The sequence below is a fragment of the Lissotriton vulgaris genome, chromosome 11 (assembly GCF_964263255.1).
Source record: "Lissotriton vulgaris chromosome 11, aLisVul1.2, whole genome shotgun sequence".
Taxonomy (NCBI): Eukaryota; Metazoa; Chordata; class Amphibia; order Caudata; family Salamandridae; genus Lissotriton; species Lissotriton vulgaris.
In genome coordinates, this window is record NC_141699.1 from 979217604 (window position 1) to 979232318 (window position 14715).

General features: G+C 40.0%; 1 protein-coding gene across 4 annotated transcripts in view; it reads left to right on the forward strand.

Annotated features, from left to right (window-relative positions):
* The window catches only part of LOC147683803 (cysteinyl leukotriene receptor 2-like), a 34802-nt gene that overhangs the window by 86 nt on the left and 20001 nt on the right, over positions 1 to 14715 (forward strand). Inside the window, exon 1 of one of the 4 annotated variants that reach the window (XM_086944201.1) lies at positions 336 to 453. The exons of 1 other annotated variant lie outside the window; for it this stretch is intronic. The gene's annotated coding sequence lies outside the window, so the exon portion shown is untranslated. Of the gene's footprint in view, positions 1 to 335; positions 454 to 875; positions 1110 to 14715 lie in introns of those variants that run through there. 2 more of the 4 variants (XM_086944200.1, XM_086944198.1) reach the window with 2 other exon arrangements.

Here is a 14715-nt window from a genome sequence, read left to right on the forward strand (position 1 = left end):
TATTTTATTCTTGAAATATGAATGTTGCAATAGAGAAATGTTAGATATATGCTGCCTGTGCAAGCAAAATGGGTAGTTTGCACTCGTCCTAAAGAAATCATGTAACATCTGTGATAAATTAAGGCATGGTCAGCTGTCTGCTTTTTGTAGGATCGTGACCTTGAAACGTGGTTCTACTCTAAGTACAACACATGTAATACATTAAATTGTTCACGGAAAATCCTGATAAACACTGCTTGCGACAAGCACTCCTGGGGGGAATGAAAGTATTCCAATGCTTGCTAATCTCTCGCAGCATCGCCACACACATTTAACTATTTAATGTATTTCTGGAATTCACACAGTCTTTTCGGAGCGCTCTACAGAAAGAAAAAAACACAAAAACGTAACAACAGCATAAAAGACTAAAAGCTGGGTTAATTCCGGACTTTAAGGGCACACTGGTGAAGAAGGGTAAGCGAACAGGGAGTTATGGTATTGGTTGTGTGGGTGGGTAAATTGATCAATGTTAACGGTGTGGGTACTTTCGCCACGTTGATGTACGTCATAGCATTTTTGGGCGTTCTATTTTGTTACTTGTTTGAATCAGAGCTCTCGCAATCTGTGGATGGAGTCGTTGTACTATCTAGCATCTTCCGAGAAACAAGTAGTCAGTCATACAAAAAACAGAGGCGATGGAACATTAATAATTTCCTTCTGCGTGTCCTAGCGTTTTACTGTTGTTTTTAAAAATGCATTGTAAAACACAGATGTACTCGAGTCGCTTAGTAATGAAAGCAGCATGTGCAGATTCCATTAAAATCTCATGATTCAGAAAGACTAGAGTATTGAAAACCCAGCTGCAATTGTTTTGTGCTCAAATGTTTGCCACAGTTGCTACAGGATAACCGAAAAAGGGTTAAATCAGGGACGAGCGAGCCGAAGGACACATAGTATTACTGGCTGATGTAACCTTGGAAGAGATTGTTTTTGTCAAGGTAAACTTTGCACCCAGCATTTAATCGCAACAAAAACAAAATCACACACAGTGAATCCAACCTCTGCTGAACGGACAAGCACGGACAGCTACAGGGCTTCAACCACTCAACTGTATGTACCATACAAAAGAGGTAGGCTTATGCCATAACAGTGTCCATCCATAACCTGAATGTAAAAATGTATGTACTTAAAAATGCCTTGTATGTTGTATGGCCGGAATGCAAAGCTTACTGTGCATCCATATTTAAAGATATTTAAAGCACAAATTCATTTATCGAATAAATCTAAAAAAAATATCAACACTTTTGAACAATCTGTATGTATAATTTATATGAACATGACTCAGACATTGCTATCCACAAAGATCAAATGGATACTATCTGATAAATGTATTTTTGTATTGTTTGTTACCTGGGTCTCACAACAAGTTTGAAGATTGAACATGAAAAATTAGAAGAGGAAACTATAAGTATATAGGGTGAAATTTACATAGAAGTCATTGGGCGCGGCAAGGCAACCACCCAAAGCTTGAAAGGTAGAGAGCAGAACAACACCATTTCTACTACGATCTGGTGCTCTCTACCCCAGTGCATGCTCTTCCATTATGAAAAACTATGCATATATATATATATATATATATATATATATATATATATATATATATATATATATATATATATATATATATATATATATATATATATATATATATATATATATATATATCCTCTCTAACATTGTATGTGTGTGCGCAAACAGAAAATATGGAGATGAAAAAACGTTTTTCCAGCTTTATTACTGCCTCAAGGAGACATACTTTTTTGGGGCAAAGCCCAGACTACAAATGTTAGTAGATAGAGCTTTTTGTCAACACCCATGGGTGGTAGTGTGAGGTTCCATGCCAATCATGGGCTGCCCCCTGATGCAAAGTAGAGCAAAGCAGTGCTAAACACTTCACTGGGTCACTTTTGATGACATTCTGTAAAGCTGTAGAATATATGAGAAACTGAGAAAAAAAAGGTCATAGAGTGGGCCAGAAAGAAGCAGTGAGCAGGTGTGTGCTTAAGTAGGCTTTCTCCTCCATTTAATTTTTATACAGCGTTTTATATAGCACAAACTTGACTCGAAGGCATCGGGTATCAGAGCGCTTTACACAAGCACCAGTTGCATTATATGAGGACACATTCATTTTTGTTAGGCACGGGGAGATTAAGTGGTTTGCCCAGAATCACAGGCTGTTAGCCCAAAATCACAGGATGTTGCGCCTCCTTGCTGAGACTCGAACCCGGTTCCCCAGATTTGAGGTCAACCGCCCTAGCCATTAGGCCAGCTCCTCACCGCATCATGGCTATGTAGTACTAACTGGTAATAAGAGCGTGGAGAGAAAATGCAAGTTTTGTACATCTTAATGTTCACTAGACAGTGTTAAAATCAGAAGACATCACCATTCATCTAAATGTTATGTTTTGTTACTTTAACTAGTCAGTATGGAAACAATGACCTGTATGGTTTCACAGAGCAGGGATGAAAATGAGAGGTACTAAAACCTATCTTAACGGAACGTTTTTTCTATAGCCACGTTTTTGTACATTTGCAAAACTGCGTTAAGTGGTTAGTCTTCCAAAAGGTCCCACCTTGCAGCTAAAGGACCCGACTTGCTTATTTGCATATATATATATTATTATTATTATTACTTTATTTCGGCCAATTTGACCATAAAAGTCACATACATACATAAAAATCAAACATTAGAATAGCAATATTTAAAAAGTATTGGGGGAGGGAATAGCTTTTACAATTCATTCTTTAGGAACAATCATGCAGTATATTTCATTTCAAGAAAAAAATTATTTTAAAAAGTTATGTTAAAAAGTACTACAAATATAAGGGTTATGTAAACATATACACTTTTCCAACTCAGAGAGAATGACCTTGTTTTTTGCGAATTATGTAGACAGAATGTAGAAATTTACTTATGCTAAATACAATGAACTGTGTTGGATTACTTTTCATGATCCTAAAAGCTATTGAACAGGATCTAGTTCCTAAAAGGTTACACATTGGTTTCAACCATTTCTTTCTAGGTTGCATGTAAGCATTACAAACAAAAAACGTGAACCTCATTTTCAAAGCAGTCATTGGAGCACATAGGGCAACACTGCGTTTTGACAGTTGAAGCTCCCAATCTTTTTTGTGCCCATCTGTCGGTATTGTAATTCAGCATAAGTATCCCATATCTAAACTTTAGGTAGAGGGTTTTTGCAATGGGTGGCTCTATCTCGTCCAGGAATGTTTCAAAGCAGGACTCATCCTTAAATAATAGAAAAGCCTGAACTGCGGAGCCAGCACTACTTCCGTCCACTAGTTCTCTACTCATGTGGGTCCAGAAAGCTCGCTTGACTACTAGTTTAGAAAAAGTAGGCATTTTATCTGGAGTCTCCCACATTGAATGTAGGCCCAAGAGTGTAAGCCATTTTTTAATGTGCATTAACCAGTGGATAGAGTTAAAAGAATCAAGAGACATTAATTCTTGCAGACCATTTCTATAATCTATCAACTCTGGGGTAGTCCAAAGCCTAACCCAGAATAATAATGGCCTTAAGATAACTAGGTGGTCTGTTCTTCTAAAGTTTAGGTCAAGTTGGAGTGGTAAAAGGGGTGTACTGTTAGGAACCCTTACAGAAGCCCGCATGAATTTATTGTCCATTGTTTGAAAGCTATTCTTTGACCATGGGCCCCATATCTCTGCTCCATATAGCACAGCAGATTGTATTTTAAATTTAGAAAGCTCTAAAACCGGGGTTACGCTTTTGCTTGTATATATATATATGTATATATATATGTATATGTATAATATATATATATGCTTTGCATATATATATATTATACATTTTGGGTTATTTTCATTGATTTTCGGATGATTTTCTACATTAAACGCCCAAGTAGTTTTACTCCTCTTCCTAAGGCTCTCTATGGCCAAAATGTATTTTAGGCCATGCTCAATAAGTCTTGGCCAGAATAAATGTTCCTGTAGTGACTTAGCTATGAGATTATTCAGGACCCCTGTCCTAGTTTGGCTCCTTGGTCCCTTGGTTGAATGAGGGGGAAACATATTCAATCATCCAATAGGATTTATTATTGTCAAATTTGGGTCGTTGACCTCTGAGATGGTCCATGAATTAACAGTTAAGAAATGGGGTGGGCCAGGGAAGGCGTAGTCGGACCCAGTAGAGGCCCGCAGGGAACACCTAACTGCTGCGGGAACACCCTAACAAAAACTAGAAAGCCAATGAAAAGGGACGCGCTGGGATTGAGCGCATCGTTTGAAAAATAGTGGAAGGAGGGCAGAGCGGGCCTAGAGGTCTGAGGGTGGGTGCGAGCCACCCTGTGACTTCAACTCTGAATATCGCCTCAGTACCCACCTACGCAGTACAATGGCAGTAGTCGCAGCCCCAGAGCCCGGGAAAGGCGGCGTGGAGGCACCCCAGAAAGATACCCAGAAGTAAGAGTAACATAGGTTGAGGGGCTGCTCAAACAGTGTCCTTGGGATGCATCACAGCAGAAGCACTGGGAGCAGGCGAGTGGTCTCCAAGGGTTCAGGACAAGCGGAACGGCACTTGCAGCCCGGCCGCATCTGATGGCTGCCCACCACCAAAAAAGGCACAGGGTCAGTGCTGTCAGCCAGAAACAGAAACAAACCATTGGGTTAATGTTTGAGTGATAAATTTGATGTGTAATAAACATGCGTTTTTGAATGACCAACCAGGAAGTTGCAAAATGTATGATCCATGTTTGTTGAAAATAGACTGCCGCCTTTGATGTACCATGATATGTTATCCTCTGTGAAATTCAAGGGGGGAATCCGCATGATAAGGCCGACAGGGAGGAGGTGAACTCACACTCCTGGGAGGGGTTGTGCAACTGATTAACATTTCGAACCCTGACAAAATGTGCTTGCTATGCAAATATTTCAAAAAAGAATACATGGATATCCAATAAAACCACGAAGGCCCTATTTTAATAAAAAACAATATTTTCGTGTAAAGTTAAGTGCTTTCAGTTCAGGAGTTTTTGTTACTGAGGGGAAAATACTGTCGGAGGTGAAATGAGAATAATTATTTTTTGATTAAGCTCAATCTATTCCACACCCGGATGGATCTGTAAGAAACTTGACTTACCAAAAAGAAAAGTAGCCACTTTCACTAACTGCCGGACAAATGTCACTGTTATGGTGTCTTTTTCACGCAATTTCTGATTTATTTTAACATGATCTAATGCCTACAGAGCTAAAGAAACAATACCTTAACCGTAACAATGTGGTGAAGTCCGTTTGATGATACAATATAGCCAACTAGTATGCTTCTACATTCTATTATTCCCAATTCTCTGTGCAGATATGCCCAACTATGTAGACCTGTGAGCTGCACATAGTTGGAATTGATCATTGACCATGGCCTAGATGTATCAAGCCGTTTGCGAATCGCAAACGGTCTATTTGCATGTTTTGGTATGCATCAAAAATTCGCAAATTAAGGAATCGCAAAAAATTGTGATTCCTTATTTTGCCATAGCAGTTAAGGAATCGCAATTTTGCGATTCCTTAAATGCTATGTATGTAGCATTTTTCAATTGCGGATTTTGGTTAAGAAATCGCAAATTAACACCTACTTGTAGTTGATGTTAATTTGCAAATTCTTTTAAAAATGCACAATTTGGCATTTTTTAAGGTGGCATGTGACGCTCACACATGCCCATAGGGCATGTTTGTGCACCATATGCACACACATGTACATTTCAGGGGTGCAGCAGGGTGTCCTTGAGACACCCCTGCACCCTTGAAATTATTCTCAATTTGCGATTAGCAAATTGAGAATCGCAAATTGAGATTAATTTCACAATCATTCCTATGGGCCTCCTGGCCCATAGGAATGAATGGGAAATTATTCCTTAATTGCGAATTCGCAAATTGTGAATTCACAAATAAGGAAGATTAAGAAATCGCTAAAAAATAGCGATTTTTTTACATACATCACATTTTGCGATTTCTAAACAGTGATTCCTTAAAAATCGCTATTTAGAAATCGCAAAATGGAATCTTGATACATCTGCCCCGAAGCAGTAAGGTGTGCAACAAGCATGAACTGCAACATGGCATTATATACAATCTATAAGCAAATCACCCCTGTTATTGGGACCCTATTTGGAATATCCACTGTGCAAGGCAGACCTTGAGTACAAGGCCTTACTTTTGGCCCAGCCCTTCACTTTGCCTCTACACACACATCCCACAGTGCCCAGCATTTAAGTGTATGCAGTTGAACTTGAGTTAAGGGTCAGACTCTGTACCTAACCCAAATAAGTACAAAGTACACATCCACTGCACATGGCTTTCAGCCAAGGATAGGTTAAGAGCATAGTCTGGCATTTGCACAATCCCTGTACCCAGGCCCTGTGAAATCAAACTCCATTCATAGTGATCAAAACAGGCTCTTACATCTGCATCACGTCCCCCCTTACCAAGCATTTGAAATAGGATTAACTAGAGACACTTTATTGTGCTTCAATCTTTTCTATTTTTGCTATGAAGCTACATCTCCTGGGTTGTCTATAGAATTGGCATCAATGATGTTGATGGCTTAGATGATGTGTGATGTCATCAGTACTGTTCTTGATGCTGTTACTTGTGTTGTCTTTTGTAACGTGTGATGTCATGGGCAGAGCACTGGAGCAAGTTATGGTTGAATAGCTAACCATGATTGGCTTAGTTCATTGTTTTTGGTCATGTTAACTGTATTAATTTCAGGAAAAATCTGCGTTCCTTTAAAACTGGTGCTATCAGTAAATAGGATCAAACTTTACCCTTAACACAGCCTATTCTAGACTTCCTTCCCCCTGAACTCACTGAACACATGCACATACCAATTCGGCCATGCACGCTTAGCCAACTGTTTACCTTTGTCCCAACAGAAAATGTATTGTGTTCTCCTGTTGGTGAATCCAAAATACTGTTCCCAACAATCATTGGTTATTGCAATTCAACTCATCAGAGGGGTATTCATGATGAAGATAGTGACTGACAAAGACTTTGATGAGACAAAATACATTGACCAATTGAAGCCAGGCTGGATGAACTTTCTTTAAAAAAATAAATCATTTTTGGATTCCCCCATGAGTGTGCACACAGAGCATTTCTAAACATATTGGTTTGAATTTGATTACAGTTGCATTTATTGAGTGCTACATAATCCTGAAAGGATTGAAGTGCTTTTGTGGATGGGTAGCTTGCTAATCATTGGGAGTTCTATCCACGGAAGAGTGTGTCTCTGTTGCATTGTCTTTATGGACAGCGTTTGATATTGTGCATCAGTATCATATTTGTGGTTCTACCATGTTTTTGCTGCCCCAGCACATTCATTTTAAGTGTATAGATGTGATAAACAGGATGCTTAAGCATTAGATGGATGGACAGAAAGTATGTTTTTGATATATGCCCTATGTGGGGGTGTTTTCGTATCATGCATGTTTGGTTGAAACTGTTCAAACATTGTTACTACATATGCATCGGTGTAGGAAATACTGTCTGTAAAATGAGCAAGGTAGTGACTGCAGATACTAATATGTGATCATTTCTATTTCTATTGAACATTTGGCAAACACTTAGACCCTCCTACAATCAAAGGTCAGCAGGGAATTGAACAAAAACTGGAAAGAACTCCAAACCAATTGTTCATCCCTCCCTCCTGCCTCCATCCCCAACTGTGACACCACACAAAGAAGATCTTTGGACTGTTGTTAACCTAAAAGAGGGCCAAAAGGCCTGTGAATGCCCATATGTTCAAGTCCTGTAGTCCACTGCCTAATCACCAGCCTCTCAGGAGGGACCGATCCGGGTAGTCAGGCGCAGTATGTTTGAGGTATCATGGGCATGAAAGTTCCATACATTTGTCCAAGAGAGATGGCAAACAGGGGCCCCAGAGCTACTAAGTCCTCTTCCTTCTGTTCCAATGCAGCAGATATTGCCATCAATTCCCAGAATCTACATAGACAACATCTGGGCAAATAAAGGGTGTCTGGTTTTTTGTTAAATCAAAAATTATGTGTATGGGGAGACTTGATAGGGTTATATTCAGCATGTTTTCTGTGTCTCTCATTACCTAATCCCAAACCTTCAGAAATCTGGGGCATTGCCAAAGTAGGTGTAAATAGGAACCTGGAATACCACACCACTTAAAAGACTCTCAGGATAGGAATGGGTCCTAGGTGCTGAGTCTAAATGATGTGTAATGCCAGTGGTGCTGGATGTTCACCAGTGTTTCCCTGCTGGCTGCAATTTTTGCAGTTGTGAGGTCTCTTCTATGGATGTTACTCCATAAATCATCAAATAATGTATGATCTAATTCTTCAACCTCTGGCAAGGATTCATTTCCCTGTCTGAGGCTGGGACCACCAAACATGTATGTGTGTCTGATAAAATGTGTTTGTTGTTTTTCTTGGTACACATCTATCTTTCAAAGGGTGCCAGTTTCCTGCTAGCAAGTGGATGAATTGGTTTGTGGGAGACCAGTGCATGTTCTGCAGGTATTGCAGGCTCTCTCTTTCATCAAGACTGTATTCAGTTTTGATCTGTCCAAAGAATGTGAGCCCCAGATGGTCATAAAAGTCCCCAATCCTCTTACAGTCCGCTTCTTGCTACCTTGCATATATCATAGTTGCAATAAGGCAGCCACCACCACTCCTATTTTCCTCTCTTTATTCTCTTCTGCTCAGCCTATTGATAGCTTGTGATAGCTAGGAGATCATTGTTAGCCTTCTCTTCGTGGCCACCTGTTGCAAGCTCCTAAGGCAGGTCTTCTAACTGGGAAGCAGCACAAACCCCATGCTCTATATTTCTTGGGTAGCTAGGAGATTTTCCGAATGCGGATATCCCCTATCGTTGATCAGCAAAACACAACACTGAGTATTTTCTTGGTTCAGTAAGGGGGTTCCATGAGTAGATTAAAGAGTATAGGTGATAATGCTGATCCCTGTGGGACTCCTAGTGTGACCATGGAAGGTTGAGAGAAGGATTTCTTCAACTTGATTCTTTGGGTTCTGTTGCTTAGGAAGGAGGTAAACCGTTGTAACACTGGACCGGTTAGGCCCATCCTTCGTTCAAGTAGACACAGTAGATTGTCCTGTTTAACCGTGTCGAAGGCGGAAGATAGGTCAAGAAGTATCAATAGGCATGATTTGTTGTGATCCAGCATTTTAAAAATGTCATCCATTATGTGGGTGAGGGCTGATTCAGTACTGTGACCTTGACGGAAACCGAATTGGTGTTTATCTAGGAGGTTGAAGTTCTCGATGTGATTGCAAAGTTAAATTTGTACAAATTGTTCCATTAACTTTGCCAGCGTGGGGATACTGAATATAGGTCGATAGTTGTTGAGGTCTGTAGAGAGGGAATTGGCTTTCTTTAGTGTAGGTGTGACCTGCGCTATTTTCAGACCTAAGAGAGGCGTTGACAATTTTTGCCCATAGTGGTAGAATAGAAGACGTTATCATTTTGAATACAGATGGGGGTAGGGGATCGGAGAAATGATTGGCAGGGTTGATTGCTAGCAGGGTGCTATAGATTTTGTGTTCAGTGATGGGCGAGAAGGAGTGCCAGTGGGCATTGTTCTTTGGAACTCCGGTTGGCAGGCAGAAAAGGTCCTTGATCTGGAGTAAAGAATGTTTTCTTGGTCAGTAGATAGATGGGTTTTTTTCTTGGATTGAATGTCATTTTCAATGGTTCTAGTCTTTTCTAGGAAGAATTTGGCCAGCTCGTCGCAGTTAGGGGTAGACGGGTTGCTAAGCTCCACTACGTTTGCAGAGTTGTGCGATTGTTGTTTTACGATTTCGAATCGTTTTTTAGGACGGTTAATGGCTTGGTTCAGCTGTGTTTTGAAGAAGTCTGCTTTAGCTGTTACGATTTTTCTGTTGTACGTGTTTCTCAGTGCCCTAAGTTGGTGTAGATGATCAGTGGGGGCTGCTGCTTTCCATGTTCGCTCAGCTAGTCTTAATTTGCGCCGGTCCGAGTTAAGATTCTCATTGAACCATGGTTTGGGGATTTTGGTGGAGAAATTTTTTTCTTGAAGGGGTGCTGTGTTATCCAGGATTTCAAGCATAGTGGCGTTGTAAAAGTCCGTAGGATCTTGGACGTCAGCCATGTCTGCTGATGGTGTCAGGGCCGAATTGCATTGGGGCACCAAGGCGTTGGCATCGATATTCCGGATATTCCTTTTCCATTGTTTTGTTTTTGAAGGTTGGTTTTGTTTTGGAGTTACCTCACTGTTGATGGAGAAGAAGATACTGTAATGATCAGCCCAGTCACATGGGGAGATGGATTCCTTTAACCAGAGCATCCCTTCTGTGGACATTGGTCCTGTCTGTTCCACCCTTAGACCCGATCTATCCAGTTAGAGGTCCACAACTATGCTAAAGTTTCTTCCCACCAGGATCAACCAAGAGGATGATTTTTGGTATGTTAGCCCTTAAACATTTATCCTACCCTTCATTTGATAAATAACTAGAAGCCAATGCACATGGCTGACCTTCTATGATAAGACGCAGTGCCAGAAGCCTGCTGTCATTTGACAAGTGGATTGCTACCCCTCCCTTTTTCAAAGGACCCAGGAACAGGGACTGTCTTGGGAACCATGGATATCTCAGACAGTTCTAGACTTTCCTAAGTAGATGTGCATCTTGTCACAGGCAAATCTCACACTCAGAGTCTCTCAAGGTAAGACAGCAGAGCTAGCAATGTAAGCGTTTAGGCCCTGGACATTCAAACTCATAATCTCTAGCTGTTTGATTTATAAACTAACACAATAGTGCTTGAGTGGTGTGTTTGTGTGGCCTGTAGTTTGCAATGGACAGCTGGGAGTCCAAATGAGCTACCTATATCCAAAGATGTGAACCAGGACCAGATGCATCTGTGTGTGCAACACAGTCAAACCCCTACATCATGAGCTCACACAATGTCAAAGAAACTAACATGAAAACAGGTACAACCCTCTCATCCCATCTTAAGAGTTTAAAGATATAGGATCATCATAATCCTCAAGTGAGTTTCATCTCACACGTTGAAGTCTTACCAAAGACTCCCCTCACTTCCAAAACCCCATTGCATTCTAAGCCTAAGGGAAACTGGGTATCATCTCCTCTCGACCAAGCCCCCAAGTCATAATACTCTTCTCTCATTAACAATGCATGTGGAGTTATAGTTAACATATGAAAGCTATTACCTTTTCATTTATTTGAAAGTTATTTGAAAACTCCTTGTGCTTGAACAAACCTTTAAGGACCAATTAAACAGTGGTCACAGTGAGGCATAACCCCTTAATCTGTAGTTAAAAGTCACGGGCATATTATCTAGGAAGTGGTGGTGAGAGGCATTAGCCTCCTTGGTTTAAGGCCTCTCATCGCCATTTTAGAAGCGCCAGGCTGCACAATATGTGTGCTGCTTCATGCAGCACACATGTAAGTTACAAAACTGCATTTTAAAAAAAAGGTTTGTTCATGTACAGGAAGGGACACCTTCCTGTACATAATCAAACCTTGGCATTTTGCTTTTGCCATGTGCGTTGCACAAGGCAGCACACATGAAAAAAGCATAAACGAGGAGAAATGAAGCATTTCTCCTCGTTTCGCACCAGGATTTTCCTGGTCTTTAGTTCGATGCTGCCACCTATTATCGCCTCTCTTGATAACAGGTGGCAGCGTCAAAGTGAATGGGTGTTGTGGTGGAACGCCCAAGCATCACCCACTGCACGCCCCTTTCATGCTCATTTTAGCGTGAAAGGCGCCCTATTACCAAGGCAGACTGAAGCCACGTTATGTGGTTTAACGCTGCCTTGGTAATAGGGTGCTGACTGTATTGCCACCACAACGTCACAAAAAGTGACGTTGTGGTGGCAATAGGGGCTTGGTAATATGCCCCATAGACATTAACTACTAAGCCACAAACACCTCTCTTTTAAACTGGCTAGTAGATAGCAATGACATGTAATTTCAAACTGAAATTTACTGATTCTTCATAGGTGACTGCAAGCTGACACCTAAATGCACTGAGAACTGGAAATGTAGATGAGAGAAAGAGAGAGGGAGAGAAATATAGATCACTATGTTGATAGATAATTGTGTTTTTCCCATTAACAAAATGTGGACATATTGTTGCAATAAGAAAAACACTGATTATTAAAATATCAAAACAACATTGAAACACCTTGTTACTAACCAAACAAACGACTGGAGCAACAGCAGCACTTGAAATCCTGCCCTCCAGCCCGGGAGTCTGAGCCTTAATTACTTGACTACAAGGTAATTCAGGGCTTATTTAGAGTTTAGTAGACAGGGTACTAAGCCACAACCATGGCCATGGTGGAATATTCTGTCCATCAGTCTCTCAGTTTGCTTGCTTTAGTTAGGTTCAGGTGAACAAGCATTATTCCACTTGTGGAGCCTCTGATGCCTTGGCTAGTGGAAACGGTGGACAAATGGCTGTCAGTTACGTACCTTAGATCATTCACCCCATTTACAGCAAATGCTGTGGCATACTTTTTTAAACTTTGGGACCACCAGAGAAATTCGAGTGATACCGAACGGAAAATCAAAACAATCATCCCCACAGCAGACTGTGGGAAAACTAGCACTTACTTTTTGTTTTTCAAAAATAAATTCTAACTTTGAGAGTTAGTTATTCAAAAACTCTGCTGAGCTGATACATTAAATATGGAAGGCACTCTGCAAAGCTGCTGCCATCCTACAACAGAGTTTGAAACACCTTGAACATAGACTGAGGAGAACATTGAATAAAGACTCTTATATCTCATTGTCTTAATTTATGTTGAAAATTACGTTAGTCAGTCTATATTGGACCAGGCTGCCCTCTGGGGGACATAAATAATACCTCAATGGTTGAACTATATAAGAAACAAAATGGATCCAAGTTGATCCTAATATGCACCATATTATCTATCATGTATTTGTACGTGTAAACTTCAATTTTGGCCTTTGGTGGTGGTTCTTTAACACACTTTTACTGAAAGAAAACAAGCATTTAATGAGCAGTTTTGGACTTTACAATGTTTGTTTTGTCATTGTTCCTGAAAAACTCTATTGCTGCACCCTCACCTATATTAAAAAGAAAACATTGGTTGGCTGATGCAAAAAAATGTTCTAGTCTCAAAAAGCACACATTTTTATAGTGATCCCTGGCACTGAAGGAAACAAAATTGTGTGCAAATTTGCTCTTTATGAAAACAGAAGTGTGCATAGCACAGCAACGGACCAATGGGTGCAGAAGGTTGACTGAAAGTCCCTTCAACTAAATATAATTTAAATAAAATCAAAAGGTCTTAGCTAACACCAGACCTAAAAAGTTATACAAGAATTGATGATAACGGTTGATAATTGTGAAATAAATAGTGGACATTTTTTAAAAATAGAGGGATATGTTGGTGTTTGAATCATTTTAATTTTAAGAAATAGTTGCTTACTGATGATTGCATGAAGAACTCTCTACATTGATCATTCAGTGTGTCCTATGAATGCCACACATTTTTGCGAAGACAACTACAGAGAGTCCAGGCAATAGTAGCATAAGTGTAAATTTGAAACTTGCAAATTGTTGTTCAATGCAAATAGGCAAGTGTGTGCAAACTAACAACTTGCTGCTATTCGAATGCTAAGTATTTGTATTTTTGAACAAATTGTCACAGAACCTCACTGTTATTAAAAGTGTGAAGATAGGATAATGGCAATCATGTTACACTGGGGATTTCCAAAATGTGATCTCACTGTGTGCTTGAAAATATGTGCATGTTAAATTGGAAACTAGCAAGGGTGTGTTTACTGGAGGCAAGCAATTGTTTACCATCTTGAAACAGGCAGCTGTGCTTACTGTAAAATGAGAGTGATAAGTTTCAGTGTTACAAAGCACTATGCTTTTCATGGAGTTTTTTATACAGAGACTGATATGTTTACATTTCTCATTGTGGTTTCACTACTAAAGTTTGTTGTGTAAACACTTGCTTCACCTATAGCACTTGTATATTCTCATTAGACATTCATGGCTCAGGTATTAGCCTTCATATATGCAACAATTTAAATATGTAATGCATGCACATCCAATGCACTTATGTATCTACTATATTCATTTGTAAATCTTTAAAACAGATTGCAATTCCAAATATTCAAAGTGGTTGGTTGGTTGGTTGATTGCTTTATTTCGATATGCATATATCATAAAAGCATTACAAAAAGGTATAAAACAGCATATCATGAAATGTGACTGTACATGTGAAATAAAAGAATAAAAACACAATTGCTCAAGATAAATTAAGTAAAAATGAATTAAATAGATATAGACAGTCTTTTTAGTCGAATCAACCAAGCCCATTTTAAAAACTTGGATACGGCGCAGACAATGGGAGGGGCTGTGTTAGTTAATAAAATCCGGAGGGCGACCAAGTGCTGTCGAGTACCCAGTTCTCTGCAAATTGGTTTAAGCCAGCGTGACCTAGGGCGCACGTAGTCCGGACATTCAAAAAGAAAGTGTGACACAGTTTCAGGTTTGTCAGAGCATAGGGCACAATGACGTGATGCTGGCTGGGACTTATTCCACCTGGAGCAAAAGTCGGCAAGGGGTAGGGTTCCTAGTCGGATTTTGATGTATAAAGTCCGGTCCATGGCAATGGTGATAAGATCCATATA